We start from the raw sequence: 16,265 nt of genomic DNA on the forward strand, positions 1-16,265 counted from the left end.
TTTGCAGACCGTACCCCCCACATTTAAACAGGTGTTTGTGAGTACAAGCAGTACAGGTAATTGTTTTAGTTGAGTTACCTTATGGTGCCCATAGTATATTGCTGTATCACACTGTGCCATAACAATCTTTACTTCTATTGAAGGCTCTACGGACAGTGCTACATATAAGTTTGGAAGGGCACGGCAGAGAACAGAAAAATCCAGGCAATTACACTCTACATTTTGCCAGCGATGCCTCAGAACTATGTGACAGATTGCATTCATGAGCATAGGCGCCAATGTAAGCCATGTTCCTTTATTTTGCAGACTTTGTGGCACAGCAGGTTCAAACCGACGGGCATGGAAATGTTCAAGCGCAAAGCTGTAACTTTGGGAGAGCTCAGTGCTTCCCCACAAAGGAAGACATGCTGCCTTGTATTCAAGGAAGAGTGGATGAAGGAAATTGTGGAGGCTGAGACACAGAAATCATGAAGCAAGGTTTGTGTGCAATTTGGGGAACTATTTCAATGCAGTCCAGACGTGGGCTTGATTTGCAAAGCATGTGCCGAAGCCAAGATTGTTGGGGACTTTTCTACAGGGAAGAAATGGAGTGATGGCTGGAAACTGGATTACATGAAACGCCAACTAATTAGCAAAGTTCACGAGTCAGCCATGTTGATATTGAGAAACAGAAGTGCAGCTGCCAGGTTTGGTTATGGAGTGCGGACAATGCTGACAGAAACTGCCACTGACAAAGCAAATAGAATGGAAGTAGTTGAACGACAAAGATCTATTCCTGAGGAGATAAAGGTTCTGATCAACAACATTTTGCTGGCAGTCAAGATGAATACTTCAATGTTATCTGTACAAGACATCCATGACCACCTAGTTTTGTATGTAAAGATACCAGACAGCTGGAGGAGCAAGAACTATGCCTCGAAGTTCCTTGAGGCCATCAATAGTGTGATACACTGTGAAGCTATGGCAGAACTTCATCATGCTTTGAATCACAAATTGATAATTGATGAGAGCACAGATATTTCTGTTACAAAAATGCTCATACTGTACTTCAAGTTCCGACCTGTAAACTCAACTGAGCACAAAACACTGTTTGGGGGCATAGTGGAGCTGACTAGTTGTAATGCTGAGGCTATCACTTCTGCTGTGAAAGAATTCTACACTGCCAATGAACTGGACCTCATGAAAATGGTCATGTTCACATCCGATGGGGCGTCTGTGATGCCGGGTAAGAAGGATGCTGTTGCTACTCGCCTTAAACAATCCATTCCTCATCTAGTTCAGCAGCATTGTGTCGCCCATCGAGAAGATTTGGGAGTTGATGATGCCTGGAAGAGGGTTCTAATGATTAAAGAGATGGAGACATTATTGAGGACTATCTACACCATAGGTCTTCAAACTGTGGGGCGCGCATTCCTGGTGGGGCGCAGCATCCCCTCAGGGGGGGCGCGCACTCCACCCTACCACTTCACCTTTCATTGTTGCTTCCAGGCGCGCAACGCCTATTAGGCTGAAAGTGCTGCAGCCCCAGCCGTTGTGTGTCTCAGTCGGGCTGCTGCTACAGCTCGAGCTGCTGTGTGCATGTGCGCATATTTCAGGAGATCCTTATGAGCTACTCAAGGCGTGAAGACATGTGCTTCAACACCTTGGTAGTAAGCACTATATAAATGCAATTACAACATTACAATACAATTTAAATAATTCTAAGTTGCTAGATTCATTACAGCTGTCAAAAAACGCTTGGTGCACCGAGTCCCCAACTGTGGCGGACAAACAAATCTTTGCTGCCCTCTTGCAGGAGTTCAAGGGGGTAGAGGTCTGCACCATCAACCCCTGCATGACACCTGGACTAGGTTGGGGGAACAACTGGAGGCAGCTTGAGAGCCAGCATATTAGTTTCTCCACAGAGGTCAGCGTTAAATAAAACCACAAAAACAGACCATGCTTATTTTCTAGCTTCAGGGACAACCCAAATGCCTAAAGCAAAGAGGGACACGAGGGACACGGGTGCACAAAGAAGGGGAATTCTGGGAATGACTTTTAACGGAATTCCCGCCAGCCATCAGGGTCAAAGAGTTTCTGCAAATGCGCAGTATGCTGACACTGAGCAGCATGATGTTCTCATACAGACCTGTGTTCTCCCTCGGAAGTTCACACTGGCAGAGAACGACTACAGAAACATTTGCTGTTTGTGAAAAAGGCCTTTGTATCAGAAGCAAGTTGATTGCACAAACACAACATCCTTCGGTTTAGACGTACATTCTAAACTGACGTAACTACATCCTAATATGGTCAAACTTGCCCATCTCTTCTCCCCCGATAACACCACTCACACCCATGAGGTTCCAAAATCCGTCTTTTAACATGAACTTCAAAAATATGTCTAACGTTTAGCCTGATGTTTATTTCCTCAGTCTTGAATTCCTTCCAAATTCCTGTCCAGCCAGCCAAGGCTTGGACCACACTGGGCCCACGCTGCATCCTCTTGCTTTTTGTTAGGGTCTCTCCTTCACTTTTCTGTTTCTAACCTGCGTCCCCCTCGCTCAGTCTGGGCTCTCTCTTCCCATTTGCCTCTTGTGACAAAGCTTAATATGCCAATAACCCCCCTGCCCAACCAATTTGTTACACAGCCTGACACTCTGTGCTAGAGTGGGAGTTTGCCTTGGCTCCTCCGAGGGATTGTGAACATCCCTATGTGTAGGCACGAGGGCTTTGCTCTGCTGAGGGACTGTGATAATCTATATGTGCATGTGTGGGCTTCACACACATGCACAGATGTGCATGTGTGAGGGCTCAAAGACACAGACACCTGTGTCTTTGAGCCCTCACATCTCTGTGCTGAAAAGGCCATTCCTTCCCTCTCCACAATGGACCTGCCTTTAATGAGAACAACTCCAGACATGTTTGCTGTTTCTAAAACAAGCATTGGCAAAGCCAATAGGTCTCAGCAATCAGTGGTATTACATTTGTGTATATCAATGAAAACAGCCCCTGAGCCATACCCAAATGCACTTACATTGCCATCGTCTGTAGCTATCTGATTGCCGAGACCTATTGGCTTTGCCAATGCTTGTTCTGATATCTTGTCTAGGGCAAGAATGTGGCACAACAGCCAGAGCTGATGACTGTGGAGCTGGGGAACCAGGTTTAATTCTTGGTATCTGCTCAACATCCTGTGATTTTGGGAATATCACTTTATCGCCCTGTGCTTACAAAAAATGAATGTGTGCTTTTGTAATGTAAAAGATGCTCCTGTAAAGTGCACCAATACCTTTGGGGCATGTTTGCACTATATAAAACTGCAAAAAATATACTACAAAATTTTGTGAGCACTCCAGTTTCCAGGTACTACTCAAAACTGGAAGTGGAGCTCTTTATTTCATAATATTTGCCCTTACCACCTGGGCTCTGCAGGAGGGAATGGTCATCAATGATGCAGAGTACCAGCTTCCAGAACTTTTCTGTCAGGTGGTGGTGGGGGGGGGGGCTCGACATGTAATAAGGTTTAGATGGGGGGGTTATGATGACAAATGTTTGAAGACCTCTGGTCTACACTGTGTTCTTCAGATCTCCTGTAAGTTAGTCCAAGCTGGATGAAATTGCATCGGTCACTGAATGTGAAGTGGTCTCTTTTCGAGCACTGAATGAAGTCCGGTGCCTTTCAAGGTATTTTGCTGTTGGTGCACTAATTTTTAAATATGAGGCTGTTCCTAAGTACTTTGAGCATGAGAAAGTTGAGGAGAATGATCCAGTTGCTAAATATTGTTACAAAAAGCTATCAGACTCCAACTACCATATTTCCCTTGCAGTACTTAATGACATTCTGGGTGAATTTGCATCTTTGTGCAAACTATTCCCAAAACGTTCTTTGACTACTGTTGAAGCTGTACAGTATGCAAGAGCAAAGATTGGGCAAATTAAGGAACATTATTTGGGGGACACTGTCTTTTGGAGCAGCAATGTCAGAGATCTGATGGTGTTGTACAAGGAAAGGCAAGAGTTTGACAGTGGGCCTATTTTGTCTTTTGTTTCTCTTCTTTGTGAGCACATGCAAAAAAGGCTCCCTGAAGATGAACTGAAAGAATGGGTAAGTTTTGAATTCCAGGCGATAGCAACACAATCACAATTTGATTTTGGGACTGGGAATATACAAAGACTTGTTGAAAAGTATAAAAATGTCTTGGTCTTGGGTGATTGTGAAACACAGGAAGATGTTGTTCGACAATACAAAGACTATAAATATGTGGTGGCAGAACATGTAAAGGGTGGGTTATTTACCACCTTTCAAGACATGGTGAATTTCACTGTACGCAATGCTGCTCAGTATATTGTGGTGTCTCAGCTTGTTGATGTCTGCGCAACATTTCAAGAATCTAGTGCAGATTGTGAACGAGGATTCAGCCTCATGAACACTATCAAGAGTAAATTGAGAAATAGACTACAGCAGAAGCATTTGGATATGCTGATGAGGACAAAGGCCTACCTCCTGAATGGGAAAGTTGATCTTGACAGAGTTTATCAGCACTGGAAAAATGGCAAAGATCGACGTTAGTAGCAACCATGTCACCTATCTAGCGATAGCACTTGACTTGTGTGAACGGCCCTCACCCACAGTCCATGTTTGCCTGGATGTCACACATTTCACAATCTATCTCTGACGGGATAGCCCGACATTACTCAGTAGCTTGCACATCAATTGTTAATATGTTATGTAATTTTGTAACTTATTGTGTTTATGTAATCTTGTATAGGCTCTCAACATTTCCCCACCCAATGAACAGTGCTCCAGTTAAGAATATTTAGTAAAATCTTATGATGGTACCACCGTTGGAGTCTTGTGCTTTTCTAAACCTGAAGTGTACCTGCCTGTGTAACAAATTCATGTCATGGCATGTGTATCCAAATTGCAAATCTGCCTTAAGCCCCTTAACTTGGGTTGTATGTATGGAATGCACTGTCTTTTCAGTTTTTTTAAGCAAATGTTTGGAATTATATTTGGTGCTGCGCACAAGCGCGATCTGGTTCCTGGCGCACGTAGCCATGGCTGCAGAGCACAGAGACCCTACACTGCCACACAAAGAGAAAAAAAATTAGAGGGAACACTGCTTATAGCATCTCCTAAATTGGAATCGCCATAATCCAGAGATGTTCTTGGATTTTCTTACTCTTAACATGCACAATAATTTGATCACGAGTCATTTAGTCAGTCATTGGACCAAAATTATAATTTACAGATAGACCTCGCAACCCTGTAAGGAAATCATCAAACGTTTCACTTTCTTCTTGAGCTCTCATGTAAAATTTGTATCTGTTCAACGCAGCACTAGAAGTCGGTTTAAATCTGATTTCTATACAAGCCATAGCATCTTCAAAGACTTTTCTGTCTCTGCTGCCCTCAGTTTGCGAAAGAGTCCTAAAAACAACTTGCCCTTCAGAACCCAATGTAAAAACATTTTTTTTTCTTTCAGCTGACAACCTCTCACCATCAATAGCTTTAAGGTATGTTAAAAAACTCCTCTTTCCATCTGGACGAAGGTTTAAGAGGGTCCCCTTTTGTGTGGAGAAATTTTGCAGGAGGATCAAATTGCAAGGTGAAAATTGCCAAATAGAGGAAATAGAGGGAAAAGGAGAAGAACAGAAGAACACAAAGAATATTGTATGTAAGGTAAACACTCTAATAGTGCCCCAAAAGCATACATATAAGGCAAAAACACAAAAGCAAGGTGTAAACCATTATGTAAAAAACAAAATATATCTAAATGGTGAATAAAGCTATAAAGGTGTGGACATCAACATGTGTTTCCAATGAGAAGAGCAAAGGAAAGTTGTTGATAAACAAGGAATAAAGTCATATAGGTGTGCACATCACCGTGTGCACAGCGTACATAAGATGACTTGAGCAGAAAAATTGTTCAAATAAGTACCAAAAACACAGCCAAAACTGGCTAAATAAAGCAAAATACACACAATTGATGGACAGAATGCAGAACAATTCAAAACATTCACCCCCAGTCAAGAGATCTGGGTTAAATCCATCATTCTTTTGCTCACCATGCCACCCCAGTTTAGATCTGGCCATATGCAAATCAGTCTTGATCCTGTGCCTCATGGGAACAGTCCAGCCCAAACTGCCAAGCCAGGTCCTCCCTGGACCGGAAACAAGCATCCTAGGAGTTTGGGGTTTCACCCCTCTTCAGCCAGGATAGCTTGATTCCAGGGGCACAGTGAGCCCAGGACCCACGTCTGGGCATACATTGCACACTTAGGGCGAGACGGCGGACTGACTTTTCTTTGTCGCCCTACGTCGAGAATCTTGGCCTGTGTGTATCTTGTGCAATATCCTGTGACGTGGGGTCATTCCATTCAATTCTATTTTGACCGGGCATATAGTATCAAGACAGTGGCCACTGGGGCCTAACTTTCAATTCCCGTTTTCTACATGTGGAAGCCCTACCCAGCACTTTACTGAGTTTTAACCAGCCCAGAGTTCCTTGATCCTGGATGTGGCAGGATTTATTCCCCCGACTGCTCCTTCAATCATTATTAATGTTTTTTTAAATAATTGTATCTGCTCCTCATAGCTTATCATTGCATCCCTGACCATATAGAAAGGGGAAAGAAACTGTGGCTGAAGACGCTTTTTAGCGTCGAAACGCGCGTTGAGAAGATCTTTGTTACAGCCACCGCCTTTTTCTGTCTATGCGTATTCATGTTTGTTGTATCACACAATGATTTGTAGTAATTTTTGTCTTTATCTTTCATGTAATGTAACTGTGTATTATCACTTGAAATCATGCTGCATCATTTGTACTATTTAAGATATATCTTTTGTACCTCTAATTAAATAAAATTTAAATATGGTTTTATAAACGCTGTTTACCCTGAGTTCCCAGTCGAACATGTTGCTGTTGCCTTATGTAATTATTTAGTGTAGTATCCAGACTGCCTAGGGTGTTTGTATTCAAAGTGTTATTGCCCTGCCCTAGGAGACTTATAGTCGTAGCAGGTGGTCCTTGATATATGTAGTGGCAAAGTGTCTCCAGTCGTCCCCAAAATTGTTAAATCCAAAATGCAGGAAACAATGAATTACAAAAAAAATGGTTTATTGAAGAGGAACAGCACAGCACAACCGCTCTGGTTAGAAACTCCAGAGATCTAAACTGGAATTAAGAATGCTTGACATAACATGACAAACTAACAGCGCCGGGCAAAGAATAGAATTCTATACAAGACATATTAAAAGACACAATACAATTAATTGAAAGAAAGCATATAACACAAACTCCTCGCAGTTCCCCTCGGAGCGCATACCTACAGCGGAGTATAAACTTTCGCAGTAAGAGGCAAAGGTCTCTGCTATTTCTACACTAGATGTTTGGAGTATCCTGGTTTGCCCCTGACACTGACCACCCAAGACCGCTCGTTCTCCCTTTTATCAAGCCAGGCTAGTAGCCTTGAGGCCCTATCTCCTACATCGTATAGTCTGTGCTGCATTGGCATATTGGTTAATCTTTATGCTGTTTTTTTGTGAAATAAGTGCCGTTTAGAGGTTAAAATACAATGGCAGGTGATAAGTATCTAAAAATATAAATGTTGTTCCCTTTTACCGCAAACTACCCTCTAGTGTTCGCTTCCTCTCTCCCTCCTTTATCTCTGTCTCTCTCCTATCTCTACACCCTTCTTTCATAGCTTACAATGCATAACGTTTGAAGGAGCCAGAGGGTAGGATTATTTTTTTCTAGTAATTTCCCTTGAGAGATTGGATGCCCTACATGGGCAGCACCAAAGCAAACTTCTCATGCATATTGTAAGGTAGGATCTAGGGAGCAGAAGTAAGACACATGCAGGACTCACACACTCTCAGTGAAAGCTTCCTCTACATACAAAGCAGGCACAGAACACTCAGAAGTGTAGGCCACTCACACACACACAAAAGGTACAGCAGTGGCATCAAAATGCCAAGATTCTCCCACATTGGAAAGAGCTGTGCGCACACTTGTGTATGCACGCATTCACACACACATGCATACATATCACCTGCTGTACAAGCATCTCATTTTACACACAGACAATTGGTCGTGAAGGGAATAAGCATTGCATCACCCACAAAAAACAGGTGTGGCATGGTCAGCTCTAGTGCAAAACTTTACATACATATTAAATACAGCACAGGCCCCCGCCACACATACACACAAACACACACACACTGAACAAGGGCAGTGTAGAGACTAGCAGGGCAAGCTTATCTTGTTCAGTGGATTAGTCCATTGTAAACAATTTCACTGTAGACGTCCCTCATGCAGAGCCCTAATACAATCCAAGCAGCGGTATTGCAATCTTCATTTGATATAGCAGTAGTAGTTCAAACCTATCACACTCAAAACATGTATCCTACAGACAGGAAAAGTACAATGTGCTTTACATGCACTCGTTGAACAGGTAAAGCATGGGCAGCAGCAATGAAAGTGCACATCACACACCCAGCAAGTATGCTCATGAGTAGTGGCATTGCAAACATCCTTACAAACACATGAAATGATCAGCACGTGTGTCATTAATGCCTTCCTCATCACACAGAAGACAGGTACAGAGTGGCCAGCAACAGTCAAGGCATTAAAATATTTTGTAAAAAAATATTTTGTGTTGGGGAGTGGCTTGGATGAGGAGGAAGATGGCGGCGTAGCTTGGCAGCTCCTTCCAGAGTGAGCCCTTTTTCAACCATAGTGACATTAAACATCACCATTTCCGATGCCTACCCGCTGACTGCAGTTTATACAGGTACCAGTGCATGACTACGGCAGCCATGACGTCTGATCAGAACTGATCAGAGAATATGCGCTGGCCCCAGTGGAAATCTCCAGGGAGGACAATGGCGCGGTAAAAAATGTTGATATAAGAAATATATGAAAAGGAAATAAGTTGCTGTGGATCATAACATATGTGTGAACTCATGAGTGAATGATCTAATGAAAAGATATCAGTATTGGCATTAGTGTTTTTTTTATTACTAGGACCTAGCTTTACTCATTATGGGCCTAACCTAGTGTAGTTTTATTTACCTAAAATAACTAGCATCCATTTTTCTAAAACATTACAATTGAAAAGAGCCCACCAGATGCCTGCTTTCAAATTTCCACACATGGGAGGCCCAAGACCCAGATTCTGAAAACCTTTACGCTACCAGCATGTTGGAAAGATCCTGGAGTACCTAAGGAAAAACAGCCATATTAGATGGAACGGCAACAGAATCAACATTTCTAAGGAGTTTTCGAAACCCACAGTTGACGTCAGAAAGGGCTTCTTAGCTCTATGCCTGAGACTGAGAAGTAAAACTATCCCATTCTCCTTTGTGGGCCCAGGGAGTTTTCAGTTGCTGGATCAATACACATCTTCACGGATGATGGAAATATTGAGAAATTTCTCTATGAAAAAGATGATGCTGAAATGGGCACCTCTTCACAAAAAACATGCAGCAAAGCTCCAAAATGCTAATGCATTCCTGTAGGGTGCAGATACTGGCAAAATGTTCGTCTTTACCTTGAAAATGTACAAATTGTCGGGCAAGTTATATCTCTCAACATTCATACCATAGTGTACCATATCATCACTGTATTCTGCCAATCTGATTCCTTTGCTAAAAGAACCTTCTTCCTGTCACAAACTGCATTCAACACACGTGGCCCTAACTTACCTATGCAGGGTCTCTTTTTCACTTCTCTCTCTAATTGTCCTTTCAAACCCAAGACAGTTTTATTGGTTCACTGTCCGCAATGGCGCGCTGCCTCGTTGCTTCTTCTTTCAGTGAATCATCTTGTTATCGCACCAGCTTCTAACTTACCGCCTACTAGCAGCCACATAACTATCCATATAGATTTCTTAGTTAACTCGGCAACGTCATCTTCCATCTGCGACAGGAAGACACCTTTTACTCAAGAACTCTTCCCTTTGTTACATAGCTGGTGTGGTTAAAATATGGGCTCTCTTTCATAATCATTCACCTAGAGACTGCAGTATGATAAATAACTGCTTATCATCACCCTGACCTTGTTTATACTTTGCGACAAGCTGGAAATTGCTCCCTATCGCCACACTTGGCGAGTACAATTGAAAGTGAAGGGACTAGATGAGGGATTTGGAATCTTTTGGGAGGGTTTTCTCCTATTATTTATTGTTGCTTTGCTACTTCTCTGTTTAAGACTTGGAGCTTCTCCCGCCATAATTATTAAAAGTGATCCTCCAAAGGTTGCCAGCTTCTCGATTCTCCTCAGTCTGCTACCAATAATGTCAAGGTCATACATATTTTCAGACCTCAACTGTGAGAGTTTCCTATTAAGATTTGGCCAATATTACAGTATTATCAATTCTAACATATTAATATGACTTGTAGTACCTCAGCCCTCAATGTAATCTCCCTAGGAAGAGAAAGAAAGTTCTAGACTACTTACTAAAATTTAGAGGGGATATCATCTTATTACAAGAATGCAAATTTGACCAAAACTTGGCCCTTTCCCTTCGGCATAACGGTTTCTCTGATTTTACATGCTACCTAGCAATAGGTAAACAAACTGGTGGTAAAATCTTAATTTATCCCACATTCTAAGACACCCATGATCTCGTTGACTACAGACCCTGATGGAAGATGGATTATATCCAAACTCTCCAAAAATGAAGTGGAATTTTATGTGGCAAATATATATATAGCCCTAATGGAGACGGCCCTGATTTCTTGTCGAACCTAACACAAAATCTTCAAACGATCCATAACAAATCATTACTTCGACAAGCAGATGACTTTAACTCCCCGTTTGTCCCTACTATTGATAGATACCAGCCTACAAAATCACATAATAGTATGAGAAATCTCTGTGATAAGGTTAACCTAAAAGACATATGGAAACTACGGGCCTGATTCACAAAAGTGAATCAGGCTCTACAACACCCTGATTCAAGAGACTATACATTTTTTTGAGTGTCCATAGATCATACTCAAGTATCAATTACATTATGATCTTAGGAAACTATACTCATAACATCAACCAAACATCTATTGAACCTAGATTAATCTACGACCCATCGTGTATACTCCTCTCTCTAACTGGCTTTGAAGTTAAACCCCAAAACTTCCTCTGGAGATTGAAGAAATACTCACAATATAAGAGAATGTTAAGGTGATAGGAATAGCTATCACTAACTTTTTAAATGACAACCCCAAATTTTATTATTCCCAGATGACTAGCTGGGAGGGTCTTAAGGCCAGAACTAGAGTTATCCTGCTAGAACATTTAATTAAAATGAATAAGGATGCAACATTGAAACTACAATCACTAGAAAAAGAGATCAAGTCATTAGAAAACCTTCATGTGCATTCCACAGATAGTTCTCTTCTTTCCTCCCTCATGACTAAAAAATATGAATATAATAGGATCTTAAAAACAAGAGCAGGGTTTTGGATTAAGAAGCAAAAATGCTTGGAATTGTGTGAAGCTAATAAAGTGGGTAAGATGCTCACCTCTTGCTTAAAACATAAACACCAAAAAAATGGTATCACCTCAATTAAAGACAATAACAACCACATACAAGCAAACCCCAACAAATCGCAGACACTTTTAAGGACTTTTATAAGACCCTCTATTGCCCAATCACAATGGTAACCGATTTGAGTGCGAAACATTCTTAGAAATAATGGCCCTCCCCTCTCTCAGTGAAGATGAAAAAAGGACATTAATTTGCCTATCACCATCTCTGAAATAACTGGCACCATCAAATGCCTTAAGACCAGTTAAATATCGGGACTAGATGGCTTCTCAGTCCACTCTTATAAGACATTTGGTAACCTCCTTAGCAATCCACTTCTTCAACTATACACCCATTTCGCAGACTCCAGTAGGGTGAGTGGTACTCCCGCTGAAGCCATAAATACGGTAATCTCTAAGGAAGGCAAAAACCTCAGACCAATATCTCTGAACAATACAGATTGCAAAATATATGCAAAAAGGTTAGCTGACACATTGCAACAAAATATTGCTAAACTAATTACTATATCCCAAGTGGAATTTCTGAAAAATTGCCCCTCCAGCGATGATACTAGATTACATAATTGATCAAGCCCAGGCCCTCCCCACTCCCACGGTTGCCATTATACTAGACGCCAAAAAAGCATTTGATAAACTTGATTGGACTGACCCAAGCCCAGTGCTACAATATGACCAGGGGGATTATCTCTAATACCTTCCCACTTAAACAAGGCTGTTCCCTTTCCCCACCCCTATTTCATTTAATTTTGGAGCCCCTTCTGTACAATATAGGACTAACAAAAATATTACACGCATTAAATTAAAAAAAATCTAAATGGCCAAGGCAGCAACTTATGCTGGTGATAACTTGATTATCACTGAAGAAGCGACTCCATCCATCCAAGCATTAATGAAGACAATTGAGGAATTCTCTAGAATATAGGGATATACTCTTACCAAAGACAAGTCTGAAGTAAAACTGATAAACAACCTGGTTCCAGGGAGTTATTAGGCAATATTGGGCTCACCTAGCAACCACAACATGTAAAATACCTCGGCTGGCTTAGAGTTCCCCAGTAACCTTGTAGACACCATTAAGCATAATGAGGCTCTGACGATTAAAAGAAATTACGGATCTGCTAGAAGGATAGTCCCCCAAGTCCCTAATGCGGTGTCAGGACTCCTGTGCTCATTGTCATTTGCCGGCTCATTGACCCATTACGACATTGCTAGGTATCCTCAGACATGGTGATATCATGGGGTAAATATAGGTGTCCCCTGGCATGAAATAATGCCTCGTTCCTCAAATATCCCAATTTGTAATGTTAAAGGATCTTAGCCTCCCGACACTGGTCTCTCAACCCCCCAGAGTTTGTTTTATATGTTTATTTTTGTATGCTAGCAAGGCTATTGATGATTGTGCTGGAGCACTCTTGGTAAATATTGTTGTTCATAATGTTTGTGACAATGTTACACGTGCATGCTCCTGATATTTGTGGCACACTGCAGGAGTTACCAAACTCTTGATAGAGTTCAGAAAGTCTTGGCGGCCATCTTGGGAGTGGCTTTAGTATTTACGCCACGTCGAAGCCTCACTCACTGCTTTGGCTCGATTCATCTGGAGGGTGAGGATCACTTTCTCCCGCTCTACTTCCCTGAACCAAAAGGTTTACTTGCAATCAATCCTCGCCCCACACCTCCCACATCTGAAAAAGAAAGCCAAGGGAAAAAGCCTAAAGAACTTGCCAACACAACGACCTGCACATAGGTATAAAGAAATTTTTTAATTTTATACTAAAAATGTACAGTCATATGGAACACTTACATTGTTGAACTTGTTGTACGCCCCGCATCGTTAAAGTGCATCACTGTGCATGGTTGAAATGAATGTATGCTGCGCATCATTAACCCTGACTAATGTGATTTATGCTTCACAATGATGTGTGACTTAGGAAATTAATTGCTCTGATATTTTTTTTTTTTCTTAGTGGCCTAAAGGGTAAACCCATATTGCATACTGCTGGAGTAAGAGTCAGGAGTGACAATATACGGGATCAACCCAGTAACCATAAGAACCAGTGTGAAGATTTGTATCAAACATATGTGGTTCACTCTGGAGTAAGAGTCAGAAAAGTCATCAGATTTATAAAAGACACTGCTGCTCTTGTTGGAACATGGTTATATAATCTGTAATTGCTTGCTCAAAACGTACAGGGGTAAGTCGGGGATGACTAAGGACTTTAGGGCGGGACCCATTTACTAATATTATCTCTTCTCCACATAAGGTTTGACAACAGAACACCAGTAGATGGTAAACATCCATTAGTACGCAGCTGTTACCCCGCGTACCATCACTTTGCAAGCGTTACAACGCATGCGATGTTACAACGTGTAGCCTTTACTACGCAAGTTAAAACACTTGTGAAATAAAGGCTATCCACATCGCTGTGTGGAAACGGACGCGCTTCATCATCACAACGACGTGCAACACTGACGACCCAGGAAGCCAGAGAAGACAGGAACCGAGAAGCCGAGGAACCGAGGAGAGAGAGGTAAGAGGGGCTGTGTAGTATTTAAGAGTTTAGGGTAGGGGGAGGGTCGTGCAGGGTGTAGTCTTTTTGGTTTTTAGGGTAGTGTAGTTGTGTTTGTGTAGTGTAGTAGTGTAGAGTAGTGTATTTGGGTTTAGGGTAGTGTCTGGGGTCTTGAAGGGTAGTGTTTCGGAGTAGAGACCGTCTTGGGGTAGGGGCAGGGTCGTGATGGGGGTAGTGTTTTAGGGTTTAGGGTAGTGTTGTGGTGTTAGTGTAGGGTAGTGTTTTAGGGCTTTAGAGTAGTGTTATGGTGTTAGTGTAGTGTAGGGTAGTGTTTTAAGGGTTTAGGTTAGTGTTGGAGGGACCTGCAGGGAAGTGTTTAAGTGTAGGGACAGTATCGGGGGTTAGGGGCAGGGTCGTGCTGGGGGTAGTGTTTTAGGGCTTAGGGTAGTGTTGTGGTTTTTGTGTAGTGTAGGTAGTGTTTTAGGGTTTAGGGTAGTATCGGGGGTGCATGCAGGGTAGTGTTTGGAGTAGGGACAGGAATGGGGGTAGGGGCAGTGTCGTGCTGGGGTAGTGGTTTAGGGTTTAGAGGAGTGCTGTGGTGTTTGTGTAGTGTAGGGCAGTAAAGGATTTACAAATGAGGTCTAAGATATAGTACAGCACTTATCTGTGTCTCGGGAGCATTGTCAACTCTATGGTGCGAAGATCAAGGAAACAAGACCCCTTGGTTTCCTAAAAGAGTGAAAGAAACTTTCACAACAACAATTAAATGAGAAATTTGATCCGCACACAATGAAAAGTAAAAAAGAAGTTCCACCAAATTGTCGTAATTTATATATTCCTTTATTCTTTGAGTTAGAATTTCTTTCTTCTCAGTAGCCAATGCGTTTCATCCTATTTAAGGACTTCTTCAGGGCTCATCTGTTGTCTTTCGGGTAGTTTGCAGTTTCGTCTTGCTTTCGTCCCCTCTACCTCGTATTATTCTTTCTGTATATTCGACCAAAGCTCCGTAACTACATAAATGTTTTTATAAATGCGGTCCTTCAATAGGCTCAAGTCATGGTTGACTCAAGAATCGTAAAATCTGTCCCGAGCAAGCTGTCCCTCTGTCAGTATATAACACCGTCACTTTGACGGTGTTATATACTGACATGTTTTCATACATATATAAGGTCATTGTTTCTCTCTCTTTGTTTACATATTTTACGTTTACACATTATCAAACACTTCTGCATGCTTTTACAATGCAGTATGAAATCTCATATTTTTCGACGTAACCAGCTTTCATGATTTCATCAAGAAACAATTATCGTAAATCTCTTTTAAAAGGGAGATTTGATAGAGGCTTTTTTTACGCTCCATCATTAACACCTGTTGTTCGGTACCTGATTAGCATGTTACTTGTAGCACTAGTCTAATTAGTTCTTCTGGCAAAACATATACCTGGAATCTCCTTAAAGAAATTAAGATCTCTAAAAGATTTGGAAGGAGTTAACTTAGCTAACTTCAGAACATACCAAACAGCCTTCCTATTCAATCAAGGAATTCAATGGCTAACCCACAGTGATGAATAAGAACTCAATGGTTATAAATAGAAGACTTCATTCTTCTCTGAGGAAACCTAATCTCATTCCTGTCCATGAATAAGATAACTCCCCCACATTCCAAATATATCTTTAATAATACCAGAATGGCTGTACTGAAGGTGGATTCTCTTCTTGATTATAAAATCTGTGCCTCTATTTTGAACTCTATTTAGGAACCAAAAAACTAAGCTAGAGGGCCACTCGCTTCATTGGATTTTATAGCGTGGAGCGTTCCGTGAAAGAAGTTGGAACTCATTGTAACGGCTATCACATTTGCTGTGCACCGTCTTGCTGCCAGTTGAAAATAGGTGATAGAATTAGTATCTGGCGTGATGGTCTAAATGGAATAATGAGAGAAAAATCCTGGATTTGTTTTAAAACATTCTTATGAACTACCTGGTTTCTACTATGCTTGGGCCCCCATGAATAAATACAGTAAAGTGAAATATAACATCCCGAATAAAGATATATTGCTTTGGACAAAATCGCCAGTATTCTAGTAGAAAACAGAAAGGCACTTTGATTACCAAGTGGAATTTATAGATGCCATTTTGAACCATGAAATCAGTACTCTCGTCCCCTGGGTGCTGTGATCTTTATATGGGTATCTGGATAGGTCCTGATGAAGGTGGTCTAACTAT

The 16,265-nt window shown here is 41.6% G+C and overlaps 1 pseudogene; it reads left to right on the top strand.

Moving 5' to 3' along the window:
* The first annotated feature begins 345 nt into the window (after positions 1–345).
* Positions 346–4,585, top strand: LOC146857695 (E3 SUMO-protein ligase KIAA1586-like; annotated as a pseudogene).
* The last annotated feature ends 11,680 nt before the right edge of the window (positions 4,586–16,265 follow it).

The sequence above is a fragment of the Triturus cristatus genome, chromosome 3_2 (genome assembly GCF_964204655.1).
Source record: "Triturus cristatus chromosome 3_2, aTriCri1.1, whole genome shotgun sequence".
Classification (NCBI taxonomy): Eukaryota; Metazoa; Chordata; class Amphibia; order Caudata; family Salamandridae; genus Triturus; species Triturus cristatus.